Source organism: Cibotium barometz, chromosome 32 (assembly GCF_041138505.1).
Source record: "Cibotium barometz isolate CiBa-2024 chromosome 32, ASM4113850v1, whole genome shotgun sequence".
Classification (NCBI taxonomy): Eukaryota; Viridiplantae; Streptophyta; class Polypodiopsida; order Cyatheales; family Cibotiaceae; genus Cibotium; species Cibotium barometz.
Window position 1 is genome coordinate 42,004,844 of NC_141077.1, and position 14,770 is coordinate 42,019,613.

The following is a 14,770-nucleotide window of genomic DNA, read 5'->3' on the forward strand; positions in this document are numbered from 1 at the left end:
ATCAAGATCTGACACTTGGCTTTTCTTTGTAAACTGTTCTATGAATATTCGCGTACTTTCTTATACTTCTTCTCCCTGAGCATCTGGCCTACCATCTTTAAAGACAAAAGCATGGACTATTGTCTAGCTACTAAATCAAATTCCATGTTTTCTTTATTTGGATGTAGGAGACATCTGAAATGAATTGGTCTTGTAATAAATTTACAAGTTACATGAACTAAATGTTGTATCATAGAAATGTAGAAGTTTATTACCTTGCAACTTGTATTCTTTTCTTGACTCCTCCACCACTCGGATTAAGTTGCTCTATGTTCCTCAGATTCCTTTTTCTTGCTCTCACGCCAATGGGTGTTGCTTTAACATGTGCAACTTGTAATTTCTGGTCAAGCTCATGTATTGTTTTAGATTGAGACTCTATTTTGCACAAGAGTTGTGAACTTCTTTCTTGAAGAGAGGTGTACATTTGTTGCAAATGACTATAATCCAACTATGTTGCACAGTTAAAGTCTTTTAGAACGCTATTAGATTGGCTTAGTGCATTGCAATAACCAATCAGGGTGACCATCACCAACATATCTAATCAATGAGGTTGGATTCGAGAATGAGGGTGTGCTTGAGGTTAGAGGATTATTTTGGATGCTTTCATCCATCACACCATAGATCTATATGCTTTGAGCCTCAAGCTCTCATCTCTTCCTTCTCTCTTCCATTGATTGAAAGCTGGGGATGCTTTCTTTTCTTCAAAGGTGCATATTCTTCTTCAAGATCAATATGCATATGATATGGCTTCCTCTTCTCTCCCATATCAGCGCGATGTAACTAAGTCACAATGTAGCACAATGATGAGCTCGCAATAACATGATTTCATGAGAAATGCACTTAAATGCCTAAAATGGGAGGGAAAAGTCACTAGAAGGGAAATCCTTCGCCACAAGGAAATAAACACACTCAAAAAGTGCATTAATGAGAGCTCGTTTACCTATAGATACATATTGCGCCTTTATTCCTTTGATATTTATTATGCACCCATAGGACGACAATATATTCTTGAGCATTAAAGAAGGTCCGGACCACCGTGTTGATTATCTCTCTCTACTAAAATACACAGAAGGGGTTGAAATTCCTTCCTTTTTCTAATTTTTGTGCCACAAAAATAGGGTGACGTGGATTATCTTACAGGGCCCCAAAATAAGTCCCGATTTTCCCTAATGGTAGTGTCATACTAGCTCCTTAGAATCAACCAGGTTTTTGAAGTATAATTTATGTGCTGAATCAAAGTCATTAAAACAGAATTTGTGATGCTAGTGACAATGACACATAGAGCATTTCAATCCTTTTTTCTCTACGCCAAAACAAAACAAGATATGGTTTTGGTAAAATTATTTGTGTTAGGGATCCGTAATACACTATGGCCTCCTATCAAGCCCAATAGTGACAACACTATGGTACGTTGATCTTAACTTGAGCTTCTAGAGTGTATAATCAGGTCCCATCTAACTTTTCTTCAACAATCAGTTATGGTGAAACCCTTGTGATTGTGTTATTTGTAGGTTGAGCTATTTCTCAAAATCTATTACCACAAAGCCACTTGCAAACAAGCCTTGTCTAGAGCTTGCACTCAATACCATGTTTTAAAAATATAACTTGTGCTTTCACACAAACACAAACCAATCTTCCAAGAGACAAAAAACTTAAAGCAAGACAGATGGATAACAATATTGAATTACAATTGCAAACTAAATCACAAATTGATGGTGTGTACCCACATGTGCTCTTTAGCACAACAAGCTTTGATATCGATCTTGGTAGACGTTGCACACGATACTTTCTTAAATGGGTGCTATTATCTATAGAAGGTCCCTTTCATTATAGCATCTACGTGAGAAATGGAACTTTGTATCTCTTACTTATCAATATGCTAGTTTGTTGTCCATCTCTATGTAGTCTATGAATAAGGGCTTACGCATAAGCCTCTTGCATAAGGGCTTATACATAAATCCTAAACCCTAAGCCTATATATAACCCTAGATGCATTAAGCATATATGCATAGAGCAGCATGCATTAAGCCACCACCTGCAATGCTAGATAAGTATGCGAGAAGCCATTCAGCAGTGCTGATAAGCTAATGAAAGAGTGCAGTCTCATACCCGATTAAAGAAGGTTACCGGACAACCAGTCCCCACAAGTAATTCTAGCAACTCCCTTGGGCGACATTCGTTTGAGACATCATTTCAGCCACTTCACCTCGTGAGGTTACCATTGGAGACATCATGAAAAAACTTCATGGAATTGCGGCTGTAGGTGATACCTGCAAAACCCAGCTTGATATTTTTTTGGTAGGTAGTTGGAGGACTCAAAGTACCCCGCCACACCTGAAAGGGGCCCCGTGAGGGGAAGACGCTAGTTTGAAGGAAAGAAAGAGCTTGCATAGAGGTGAAAACCTAACCAAGAGCTTGCAAGACTATGCAAAAAGCTTGCATTGAGGTAAACCTAATCAAGAGGCTTCATAGGCCTCTATTGCATAAGGCTATTGCATTAAGCCTATTCATAAGGGCTTATAACACTGTTGCGAGCAAAATAGGTAATTGACAAGGGTTACCTAAACAGATTCCCTCCCAAAATGCATGAAATCTAAAAAATGGCTTAAAAACATAGTTTTTTGAAAACACATCTAGAATTCCATGGCGTAAAAACATAGTTTTTCTTATAGCCCTTTTGCTCTTGCATATAGGCAAGAGCTTCCAAGAAAATCCAATGTACAGGAATACGAGTTTCTCAATTATCCTGCACAGTGCGTGCAATGTGCAGATATGTACTCTTGCAAGAGGAATATCTAGCACATGTCGGAAGTTTGGATCTTTCTCATGCCTATTAGGGACCCATGGCCAATTTGTTTAGTCCATCGTACTTGCATGTTCCATGTAGTATAGGAATGTGTCATTCTCTTAATACAAGCCATACCTACCATATGCCATTCCACGTTAAAATTCCTATATCTTCTACATGAAGTGTTTCTCCTTCATTTTGCCTCCTAATTATGAACTTCTTTCTTGAAGAGAGGTGTACATTTGTTGCAAATGACTATAATCCAACTATGTTGCACAGTTAAAGTCTTTTAGAATGCTATTAGATTGGCTTAGTGCATTGCAATAACCAATCAGGGTGACCATCACCAACATATCTAATCAATGAGGTTGGATTTGAGAATGAGGGTGTGCTTGAGGTTAGAGGATTATTTTGGATGCTTTCATCCATCACACCATAGATCTATATGCTTTGAGCCTCAAGCTCTCATCTCTTCCTTCTCTCTTCCATTGATTGAAAGCTGGGGATGCTTTCTTTTCTTCAAAGGTGCATATTCTTCTTCAAGATCAATATGCATATGATATGGCTTCCTCTTCTCTCCCATATCAGCGCGATGTAACTAAGTCACAATGTAGCACAATGATGAGCTCGCAATAACATGATTTCATGAGAAATGCACTTAAATGCCTAAAATGGGAGGGAAAAGTCACTAGAAGGGAAATCCTTCGCCACAAGGAAATAAACACACTCAAAAAGTGCATTAATGAGAGCTCGTTTACCTATAGATACATATTGCGCCTTTATTCCTTTGATATTTATTATGCACCCATAGGACGACAATATATTCTTGAGCATTAAAGAAGCTCCGGACCACCGTTGATGGCACGGAAGCGGTAAAGCTGTCTACGCCCTTATAGCATGCCACACTTCCACACACGCATGCAAACACACCAGAACACCAGACCAGAGAGCATGAACAAGACTTAAATTTCAGAAAGGACCTTGACCTTTACAGAGGTGGATATCCCAAAATATCCCAGACACCAGCTACAACAAGCACCCGCTTGCAAACAGCCCTCTCCAGCTCCTGGTCACTCCAAATTCCTTCGCTCTTTGCTTCTCTGCAGCCGACCTCTCGTTCTCTGCATTGCACCTTAGCTGTAGTCTTCTCTGCTACACCGTCAACTCACTGCCAGTCCTCAAGGCAAAACCAAAATCCAGCCACTGCTCTCAACCTCTGCCCTTCTTTGGCGGCTCCCCACACTTTCCTTTACGGCTTTCTCTATCTGCAGCTATGAACACATGAAGATAAAGCTGCGCCAGCCTGTTTTGCCTCTGCAATGCTAACCCTCACACACACGTGTGGCTCCACGACCACAGTCTTTCTTTCTTTGCTCCTCGCCTACCCGTCGGCTTCTTCAGCACTTCACCAGCCCGTCTTCAGCTCAAGTCACCTGCCACTCTGCTTTTTCCTCAGGCAGCGCCCCAGCGCTCACTCTCTTAGCTCTTTTCTCTCTGCTGCAACCAACTCCACACACAACACCTTCTCTCTTTTTGCCTATCGGAGACGACTCCTCTCTCTTACCACAACCAGAGGCGGCTCTTGCTCTCTGGTCGCCAACGCTGTGCCTTCCACCTGCTCACCGACTTCACTCCTATTTGTCGCCAGCCACCAGTCTTCGCAGCAGCCCACTTGCTCCCTCTGTATTCCTTCACAGCAAGTCGCCAGCCAAACTGTGAGGCCAATAGCAACTTCACCCACCTGGCTGCCCTTTCTCAGAGGCGGCCTCTCCAACCACACACCCTTAAAGACCACACTCTCTCCCCCACACTTTATCGCTGCAGCTACGCCCTTCAGCACAAATCCCTCCACTGTACACACTCCCGGCTGCACACACAGCAGCACCTTTTTTGACCCTTCACACGGCAGTTCCTTCGCCAAACATCCTCTGCGCTTGTGGCTGCGGCTAGCCACAGCAACACACACGGGCTCTGCCCTCGCACTCTCCCCCAGAGAGTCCCAGCCGTCTGTCCTCCAGCTACGCCAATGAGTCCTCCACCCTGTATGCTCCAATGGCTGCACACACACCAGAGCCTCCCGCTCTTCCCTCACGTGGTGGTCCCTTCGCTCATCTTCCAGCTGCGCCCTTCTGCGCTTGCAGCTGCTACACAGAAACACACGTCTTCTTTGCGTCTGTGGCTACAGCTAGCCACCACACACAACACCCGCGCCCCAGAGCCCCTCAGCTCTTGGCTTCGTCTTCCCGCTCCCCCACACGGCAAAACATCTCCCTCTCTTCGTCCAGCTGCGCCGACCCGCTTCCAGAAGCACCTAGCTGGCGGCAATTTAATCTTCCACGCCACCTTCCAAAATAAGGCCACGTTCATTTTTCTATTTTATTTAATTTTGAAAATTGGCCACCATATTGCTTTCACACCAATGCAAAGGCTCATGGCTCCCTTTCCTATTATTGCCCTCATGCTCCACACACACTTCAATACAACCTCGAGTGGCCGCTTATCCTTGGAGACGCATACACATATCCAGACATCCGAGCAGCTGACATCATCTCCATCATCTGACCTCTCACCCGACAGGCCTGCAACAAGCTCAAAGCCAATACCGTCCACCCTGTACACCTGGCAACACCCTCAAAAGTAAAACCTTCACACACGCCATGCACACGTTTGCACTCATTATCAGCCTCTATTTTTAGCCACACATATTTAGCAACCCCCTTTTTTCTGCTGAGACATTTATGTCCAGCAGCTGCACTAACAGAAACTATTTATCCTCCTGGATCAAACAAAAACCTCGGTGCATCTACCTTCCAGTTCTTCAAGCATTCTCCTCCATCAAACAACCATTGATACACCCTGCCATGATCCTCCGCTTTCAGCAACCTCCTTGGCTCTTCACATATGGCCTCATCACCATTAACTGTTGCACTTCCTCCTCCAGACCAGCTCACATAACCTTGTGGTGGAGACAACCGCTCCTCACCTTCACTCCCCTCTGACACATCTGACTCCCATTCATAATCATATACCGAAATAACACATATCTCATCATCAACTCCCATCTCATGGTCACTCCATTTGCCACCCACATCACTGGCTTCCAACCCTTCCTCTGGACAACCTGCCAGACTCAAACTATAACCAAAACACTCATCCATATGCTGAGCATCCACATGTGGTGTGTCCATCATACACTCACTTCCCTTCAGCCCATCAACACCAAACACAGCAACCTCGTGCATTGCAGACTCATCATTGTCACTTTCCTGCAGCTTCTCCAGCTTCAAGACCATTGGCGATCCTGCAAGATTCTCCACATCTTGCACAGGCATCTCTACCAAGTCTAAGCTCCCCAAACTCCCAGGCAAAGCATCTTGGTCCCCCTGACCAACAACAATAGTCTCGCATGCATCCTCACAACTCACAACCGACTCATTCTCTTGGGCATGACAAGGAACACACACCTTATGATCAGCATCCGCACATCCAAAATCTATCACACCATCACCCGAAGGAGCATCCAGCTCACCATCACTCACACCATCACTCCTTTCCTGCTGCACAACTGGCATGCAAGTAATCTTCTCCAAGGAAGCCAACTCCAACAGATCATCTAGTGCACTATCAAGTACACTATCCAACTCATCATCCACACTCTCACCACGGGCTGCAATATCCAACTCAACACCCGGATCATCCAGAGATACTCCATCCATAGTACCTTCATCAGTAACACTTTGATCATCACTCTCCACCTTGACTGGCTGAAGTACTGGCACCTGCAAGTCGTTACTCTTTTCTGAATCAAAGAGATCATCCAAGTCATATCCATACTCAAACATATCAGGCTCCGCAGCACTAGCATCACTTTCACAATCCACAGCACCATCAATACTCCCATCCTTCTCCTCCTCACCTTCTGAAAGCTCTTCAAGGCTAATTCCAGAAACCTCATCCTTCTCCATTCCCAACAGATTAATCTGTCCCATATCTTGCTCTCCAACTGTGATCTTATGGACCTCACAAACATTGGGCTGAATTGTTTCCTTCACCTGCATACTAGGGCCACTCACCCTATCACTCATTCCCAAAGACAATTGATATATACCACCATTAGCTTTGGCTGGTCTCTCACATTGCGGACTCATATGACCCCACTCACCACAATTCCGGCATTGCACATCACACGGATACCCTCTCCCTCTTCCAATATCTGCTGAATTTCCTCCAAAACCAGATGATGCATCAGCCTTCCTTCCCATATCACCTATGCTTCGTCCTCTTTCTGCAGACTCTATCCAATTCACACTTAAAGACTTCATGAGCTCCACTGCATCATGAACTTCCCTCTTCAATGAGTCCTCCTGTCCAGGAACAACAGCAGCTTTTCTTCCAGGATGCATACTCTCAATCTGTGGCACCTTCACAAACCTCTTTGGCTCTTCCTGCATTCCCAACTGCCTCAAACGCTTCACCTTCCACTCCTTCTCACGAGCAACTCTGACAGCCTCCTCAAAGCTATCCAGGTTCTTCAGCTCCACCTTTAAACGGATGTTTGGCTCCAAACCAGCCACAAATCGCTCCCTTTTAATCATCTGCAGGGTTACTTCAGGAATCAGAGCCTCACACCATAGACTCCACAGTCTACCAAACTCTATCAGATACTGATCCACATCCTGACCGTCCTTCTGCTGAATGTTACACAACTCCTTCCACACTTCATTCGGACTCTTCACATGGACAAACTGTGCCAAAAAGGCAGCTCTGACTACACGGTACTCAGGATCTTGTCGATGAACATTCCTGTGTGCAGTCACAAACACCTGTAGCCATGTTTTTGCATCACCCTGCAAGCAATAAGTCAAAATCCGAGAAAGGATCTCCGGGGTTGCCCTGTCTTTCATCAAGGCTGTAAATTCCATCTTCTCCAGAAACCTGACTACACTTTCCTGTGGCAATCCCCAATATTCTGGAAAATCTTGAGCCATCTTTCCAAATCTTGCTTCACACAGCCCCTGTCTTCTTTCACAAACCAGAGGAAATCTGCTCCTCTGTGGAGGCACCAAAAAGTGATGGCACGGAAGCGGTAAAGCTGTCTACGCCCTTATAGCATGCCACACTTCCACACACGCATGCAAACACACCAGAACACCAGACCAGAGAGCATGAACAAGACTTAAATTTCAGAAAGGACCTTGACCTTTACAGAGGTGGATATCCCAAAATATCCCAGACACCAGCTACAACAAGCACCCGCTTGCAAACAGCCCTCTCCAGCTCCTGGTCGCTCCTAATTCCTTCGCTCTTTGCTTCTCTGCAGCCGACCTCTCGTTCTTTGCTCTGCACCTTAGCTGTAGTCTTCTCTGCTACACCGTCAACTCACTGCCAGTCCTCAAGGCAAAACCAAAATCCAGCCACTGCTCTCAACCTCTGCCCTTCTTTGGCGGCTCCCCACACTTTCCTTTACGGCTTTCTCTATCTGCAGCTATGAACACATGAAGATAAAGCTGCGCCAGCCTGTTTTGCCTCTGCAATGCTAACCCTCACACACACGTGTGGCTCCACGACCACAGTCTTTCTTTCTTTGCTCCTCGCCTACCCGTCGACTTCTTCAGCACTTCACCAGCCCGTCTTCAGCTCAAGTCACCTGCCACTCTGCTTTTTCCTCAGGCAGCGCCCCAGCGCTCACTCTCTTAGCTCTTTTCTCTCTGCTGCAACCAACTCCACACACAACACCTTCTCTCTTTTTGCCTATGGGAGACGACTCCTCTCTCTTACCACAACCAGAGGCGGCTCTTGCTCTCTGGTCGCCAACGCTGTGCCTTCCACCTGCTCACCGACTTCACTCCTATTTGTCGCCAGCCACCAGTCTTCGCAGCAGCCCACTTGCTCCCTCTGTATTCCTTCACAGCAAGTCGCCAGCCAAACTGTGAGGCCAATAGCAACTTCACCCACCTGGCTGCCCTTTCTCAGAGGCGGCCTCTCCAACCACACACCCTTAAAGACCACACTCTCTCCCCCACACTTTATCGCTGCAGCTACGCCCTTCAGCAAAAATCCCTCCACTGTACACACTCCCGGCTGCACACACAGCAGCACCTTTTTTGACCCTTCACACGGCAGTTCCTTCGCCAAACATCCTCTGCGCTTGTGGCTGCGGCTAGCCACAGCAACACACACGGGCTCTGCCCTCGCACTCTCCCCCAGAGAGTCCCAGCCGTCTGTCCTCCAGCTACGCCAATGAGTCCTTCACCCTGTATGCTCCAATGGCTGCACACACACCAGAGCCTCCCGCTCTTCCCTCATGTGGCGGTCCCTTCGCTCATCTTCCAGCTGCGCCCTTCTGCGCTTGCAGCTGCTACACAGAAACACACGTCTTCTTTGCGTCTGTGGCTACAGCTAGCCACCACACACAACACCCATGCCCCAGAGCCCCTCAGCTCTTGGCTTCGTCTTCCCGCTCCCCCACACGGCAAAACATCTCCCTCTCTTCGTCCAGCTGCGCCGACCCGCTTCCAAAAGCACCTAGCTGGCGGCAACTTAATCTTCCACGCCACCTTCCAAAATAAGGCCACGTTCATTTTTCTATTTTATTTAATTTTGAAAATTGACCACCATATTGCTTTCACACCAATGCAAAGGCTCATGGCTCCCTTTCCTATTATTGCCCTCATGCTCCACACACACTTCAATACAACCTCGAGTGGCCGCTTATCCTTGGAGACGCATACACATATCCAGACATCCGAGCAGCTGACATCATCTCCATCATCTGACCTCTCACCCGACAGGCCTGCAACAAGCTCAAAGCCAATACCGTCCACCCTGTACACCTGGCAACACCCTCAAAAGTAAAACCTTCACACACTCCATGCACACGTTTGCACTCATTATCAGCCTCTATTTTTAGCCACACACCGTGTTGATTATCTCTCTCCACTAAAATACACAGAAGGGGTTGAAATTCCTTCCTTTTTCTAATTTTTGTGCCACAAAAATAGGGTGATGTGGATTATCTTACAGGGCCCCAAAATAAGTCCCGATTTTCCCTAATGGTAGTGTCATACTAGCTCCTTAGAATCAACCAGGTTTTTGAAGTATAATTTATGTGCTGAATCAAAGTCATTAAAACAGAATTTGTGATGCTAGTGACAATGGCACATAGAGCATTTCAATCCTTTTTGCTCTACGCCAAAACAAAACAAGATATGGTTTTGGTAAAATTATTTGTGTTAGGGATCCGTAATACACTATGGCCTCCTATCAAGCCCAATAGTGACAACACTATGGTACGTTGATCTTAACTTGAGCTTCTAGAGTGTATAATCAGGTCCCATCTAACTTTTCTTCAACAATCAGTTATGGTGAAACCCTTGTGATTGTGTTATTTGTAGGTTGAGCTATTTCTCAAAATCTATTACCACAAAGCCACTTGCAAACAAGCCTTGTCTAGAGCTTGCACTCAATACCATGTTTTAAAAATATAACTTGTGCTTTCACACAAACACAAACCAATCTTCCAAGAGACAAAAAACTTAAAGCAAGACAGATGGATAACAATATTGAATTACAATTGCAAACTAAATCACAAATTGATGGTGTGTACCCACATGTGCTCTTTAGCACAACAAGCTTTGATATCGATCTTGGTAGACGTTGCACACGATACTTTCTTAAATGGGTGCTATTATCTATAGAAGGTCCCTTTCATTATAGCATCTACGTGAGAAATGGAACTTTGTATCTCTTACTTATCAATATGCTAGTTTGTTGTCCATCTCTATGTAGTCTATGAATAAGGGCTTACGCATAAGGGCTTATACATAAATCCTAAACCCTAAGCCTATATATAACCCTAGATGCATTAAGCATATATGCATAGAGCAGCATGCATTAAGCCACCACCTGCAATGCTAGATAAGTATGCGAGAAGCCATTCAGCAGTGCTGATAAGCTAATGAAAGAGTGCAGTCTCATACCCGATTAAAGAAGGTTACCGGACAACCAGTCCCCACAAGTAATTCTAGCAACTCCCTTGGGTGACATTCGTTTGAGACATCATTTCAGCCACTTCACCTCGTGAGGTTACTTCCCATTGGAGACATCATGAAAAAACTTCATGGAATTGCGGCTGTAGGTGATACCTGCAAAACCCAGCTTGATATTTTTTTGGTAGGTAGTCGGAGGACTCAAAGTACCCCGCCACACCTGAAAGGGGCCCCGTGAGGGGAAGACGCTAGTTTGAAGGAAAGAAAGAGCTTGCATAGAGGTGAAAACCTAACCAAGAGCTTGCAAGGCTATGCAAAAAGCTTGCATTGAGGTAAACCTAATCAAGAGGCTTCATAGGCCTCTATTGCATAAGGCTATTGCATTAAGCCTATTCATAAGGGCTTATAACACTGTTGCGAGCAAAATAGGTAATTGACAAGGGTTACCTAAACAGATTCCCTCCCAAAATGCATGAAATCTAAAAAATGGCTTAAAAACATAGTTTTTTGAAAACACATCTAGAATTCCATGGCGTAAAAACATAGTTTTTCTTATAGCCCTTTTGCTCTTGCATATAGGCAAGAGCTTCCAAGAAAATCCAATGTACAGGAATACGAGTTTCTCAATTATCCTGCACAGTGCGTGCAATGTGCAGATATGTACTCTTGCAAGAGGAATATCTAGCACATGTCGAAAGTTTGGATCTTTCTCATGCCTATTAGGGACCCATGGCCAATTTGTTTAGTCCATCGTACTTGCATGTTCCATGTAGTATAGGAATGTGTCATTCTCTTAATACAAGCCATACCTACCATATGCCATTCCATGTGAAAATTCCTATATCTTCTACATGAAGTGTTTCTCCTTCATTTTGCCTCCTAATTATGTTAGGTATGTTTGTATTATGGAACACCCAATGGAGGATGTATGTCATGGTCCTCTGTCATCACAACCTACGTGATCAAATTGAAAGTGAGATTTCTTTAATGACATAGTTCATGAAACCAAAAATAAAAAGAATAAATTCATACCTCGAATGACCCAAGGCACCAAATATTGTTCTCTGATTGCACACTAAAATACTTGGGACTTTTTTTTTGTATTGTGTTATCCAATGCCCTATTCATTAATGTGATTGCTATTCTCTTAGTTTTTCTTTGCTTCACAACTTCACATTCATCAAGTTTGATAACAAACTTAAGGACTCCTCTAGCCTCTACCAAGGTCGTTCCAAAAAATTGGACCATTGCCTTTTGTAATATTTTCAAATCAAAGAAAATATTGTTGGTCTTATCATATCTTATTTCTTCTCACCATTATTAAGATAGGTGTCTTCGATGTGAAAAGGCTGACCAAGCTAAGTTCTGATTAGCTCATTGAGCGCCACACATTCTCTCCTAACATGATATGGTTTTGGAAGAAGTGTAGCCCGAATTCCGTTTTCTTTGTATTTTGAGTTTATTAGCTTGAAAATCTTGAAATACCCCTTTCTCCCTATGCCAACATCATCAAGACATTTTTGTATATCAAGATCTGACACTTGGCTTTTCTTTGTAAACTGTTCTATGAATATTCGCGTACTTTCTTATACTTCTTCTCCCTGAGCATCTGGCCTACCATCTTTAAAGACAAAAGCATGGACTATTGTCTAGCTACTAAATCAAATTCCATGTTTCTTTATTTGGATGTAGGAGGCATCTGAAATGAATTGGTCTTGTAATAAATTTACAAGTTACATGAACTAAATGTTGTATCATAGAAATGTAGAAGTTTATTACCTTGCAACTTGTATTCTTTTCTTGACTCCTCCACCACTCGGATTAAGTTGCTCTATGTTCCTCAGATTCCTTTTTCTTGCTCTCATGCCAATGGGTGTTGCTTTAACATGTGCAACTTGTAATTTCTGGTCAAGCTCATGTATTGTTTTAGATTGAGACTCTATTTTGCACAAGAGTTGTGAACTTCTTTCTTGAAGAGAGGTGTACATTTGTTGCAAATGACTATAATCCAACTATGCTGCACAGTTAAAGTCTTTTAGAACGCTATTAGATTGGCTTAGTGCATTGCAATAACCAATCAGAGTGACAATCGCCAACATATCTAATCAATGAGGTTGGATTTGAGAATGGCTTGAGGTTAGAGGATTATTTTGGATGCTTTGATCCATCACACCATAGGTCTATATGCTTTGAGCCTGAAGCTCTCATCTCTTCCTTCTTGTGAGATCCCTGTTCCCACCGAGCAACGGATTCGGGGTACTGGCAGCGGAAGTAGCGCTTCTCGCGCGGGACAGGGGTCCCACACTCGGGGCCTCGCCCACGGATATCCGGATAAGAGACTAGTCCGTCGGTTGTTCCAAAACCGAACCCGGAAAAACTTCCTTTACCGGAAAGCACGGGCGATTCCACCAGGATAACTTTTTACTCTAACATAGTCAAGATCATTTCTGATCGAGATGATCCAATTACATCTATAAGTTACTTAGTCAGTTCAAGGAAGAAACTTGCACTTGGATCATTGGGATCAACGCTTTTTTCCCCATTCAAGAGGCACAGCCGTTGATTCCTATCCATAGAACAGTTACTATCCGGATTTATTTTTTTTCTATCGTAAAAACAAAAGTTTGAGTCTCGATTTACGGATCCATCAGTCCAGCCTAACCCCATCCAATCCCATGGGTTAGCCAACCGCCCAACCACTGTAGTGATGGGATCCAATTAAAAATTTGGTTAGGTTTTGTCCCGGGTACCAAGGAAAAGAGTTCCAAGGCCCCCTAGCCGGATGTTCATGCAAAATAAAACTAGTCACACCACTCACACACCCAATATGAAATTGCCTTTTTCAACCAGATTCAACCAGTTTAAAACAATCCTTTAATAAAACCATAGTATCATTGATCACCATCTTCCAATTTATCCAATTGATTCTTAATTTCCCATCATTCCTTCATCAGAGTATCTATGGCATCATTGGCAACTAGAACGCTCAGGAGCCGTTTCGATAGTTCCTAGCCCATAATACTTGGCAATATAATCACTTAACATGATGGACTCTCGTTGAAGATCAGCAAGATCAACCAACAGATCCATATAAGGAGCCATGGACTCATCCATTGAAGACCAGCAAGGTCAATCAACCAGATCCATGCTCGATTTCAGAAAACAACTCCAACTCTGTTCCAATATCTTCCTCGACGCACGCGTGGGTATCCTAGGCGACCCAGAGCCCGAGCACCGTATGGTCAGCACCCTCTAGGATCCTTCGCAGGTAACCTAGCGCTTCACGCATAGGCCGCTTCCTTGGCCCCTCATCCACCGTACCGGAAGCTCACCATTTTAATCGCACCGAGGCTGGTCAAGACCTCGGCCGACCTTGCTACGCGAGACGTCCTTCATTGACTCCCCGTCAGCAGTTGCAACTTTCTCATCACGACCTTAATCGCAAGACGGTCAAAATGCTCCCCCCAGCATTCTTGACATAAAACAATCATTTACAGACAGCATTTACAAACAGCATTTACAAACAGTTTACAATACAATTTCTATTTTAACTTTCATTTTTTCACATTATCCCTCCTCAATCTACATTACTTATTCCATATTCCATTTATATGTATACTCATCCCATCACATCATTTCCATCTCATCACTTCAGATTCCCTCACATCACAATCGTATATTCACATCCATACATCCACAACTATATGCGTACATTCACATCTACATGCATACATCTACATCCCTATGCATACATCCACATCCACATTCACATTCACCTCCATACATCTACATCTACATGCATACATCCACTCCACATTCACATCCACATCTATACATCTACATCTACATGCATACATCCACCTCTACATCCACATCTACGTCTATACACCTACATCTACATGCATACATCCCCATCCACATCCACATCTACATCTATACATCTACATCTACATGT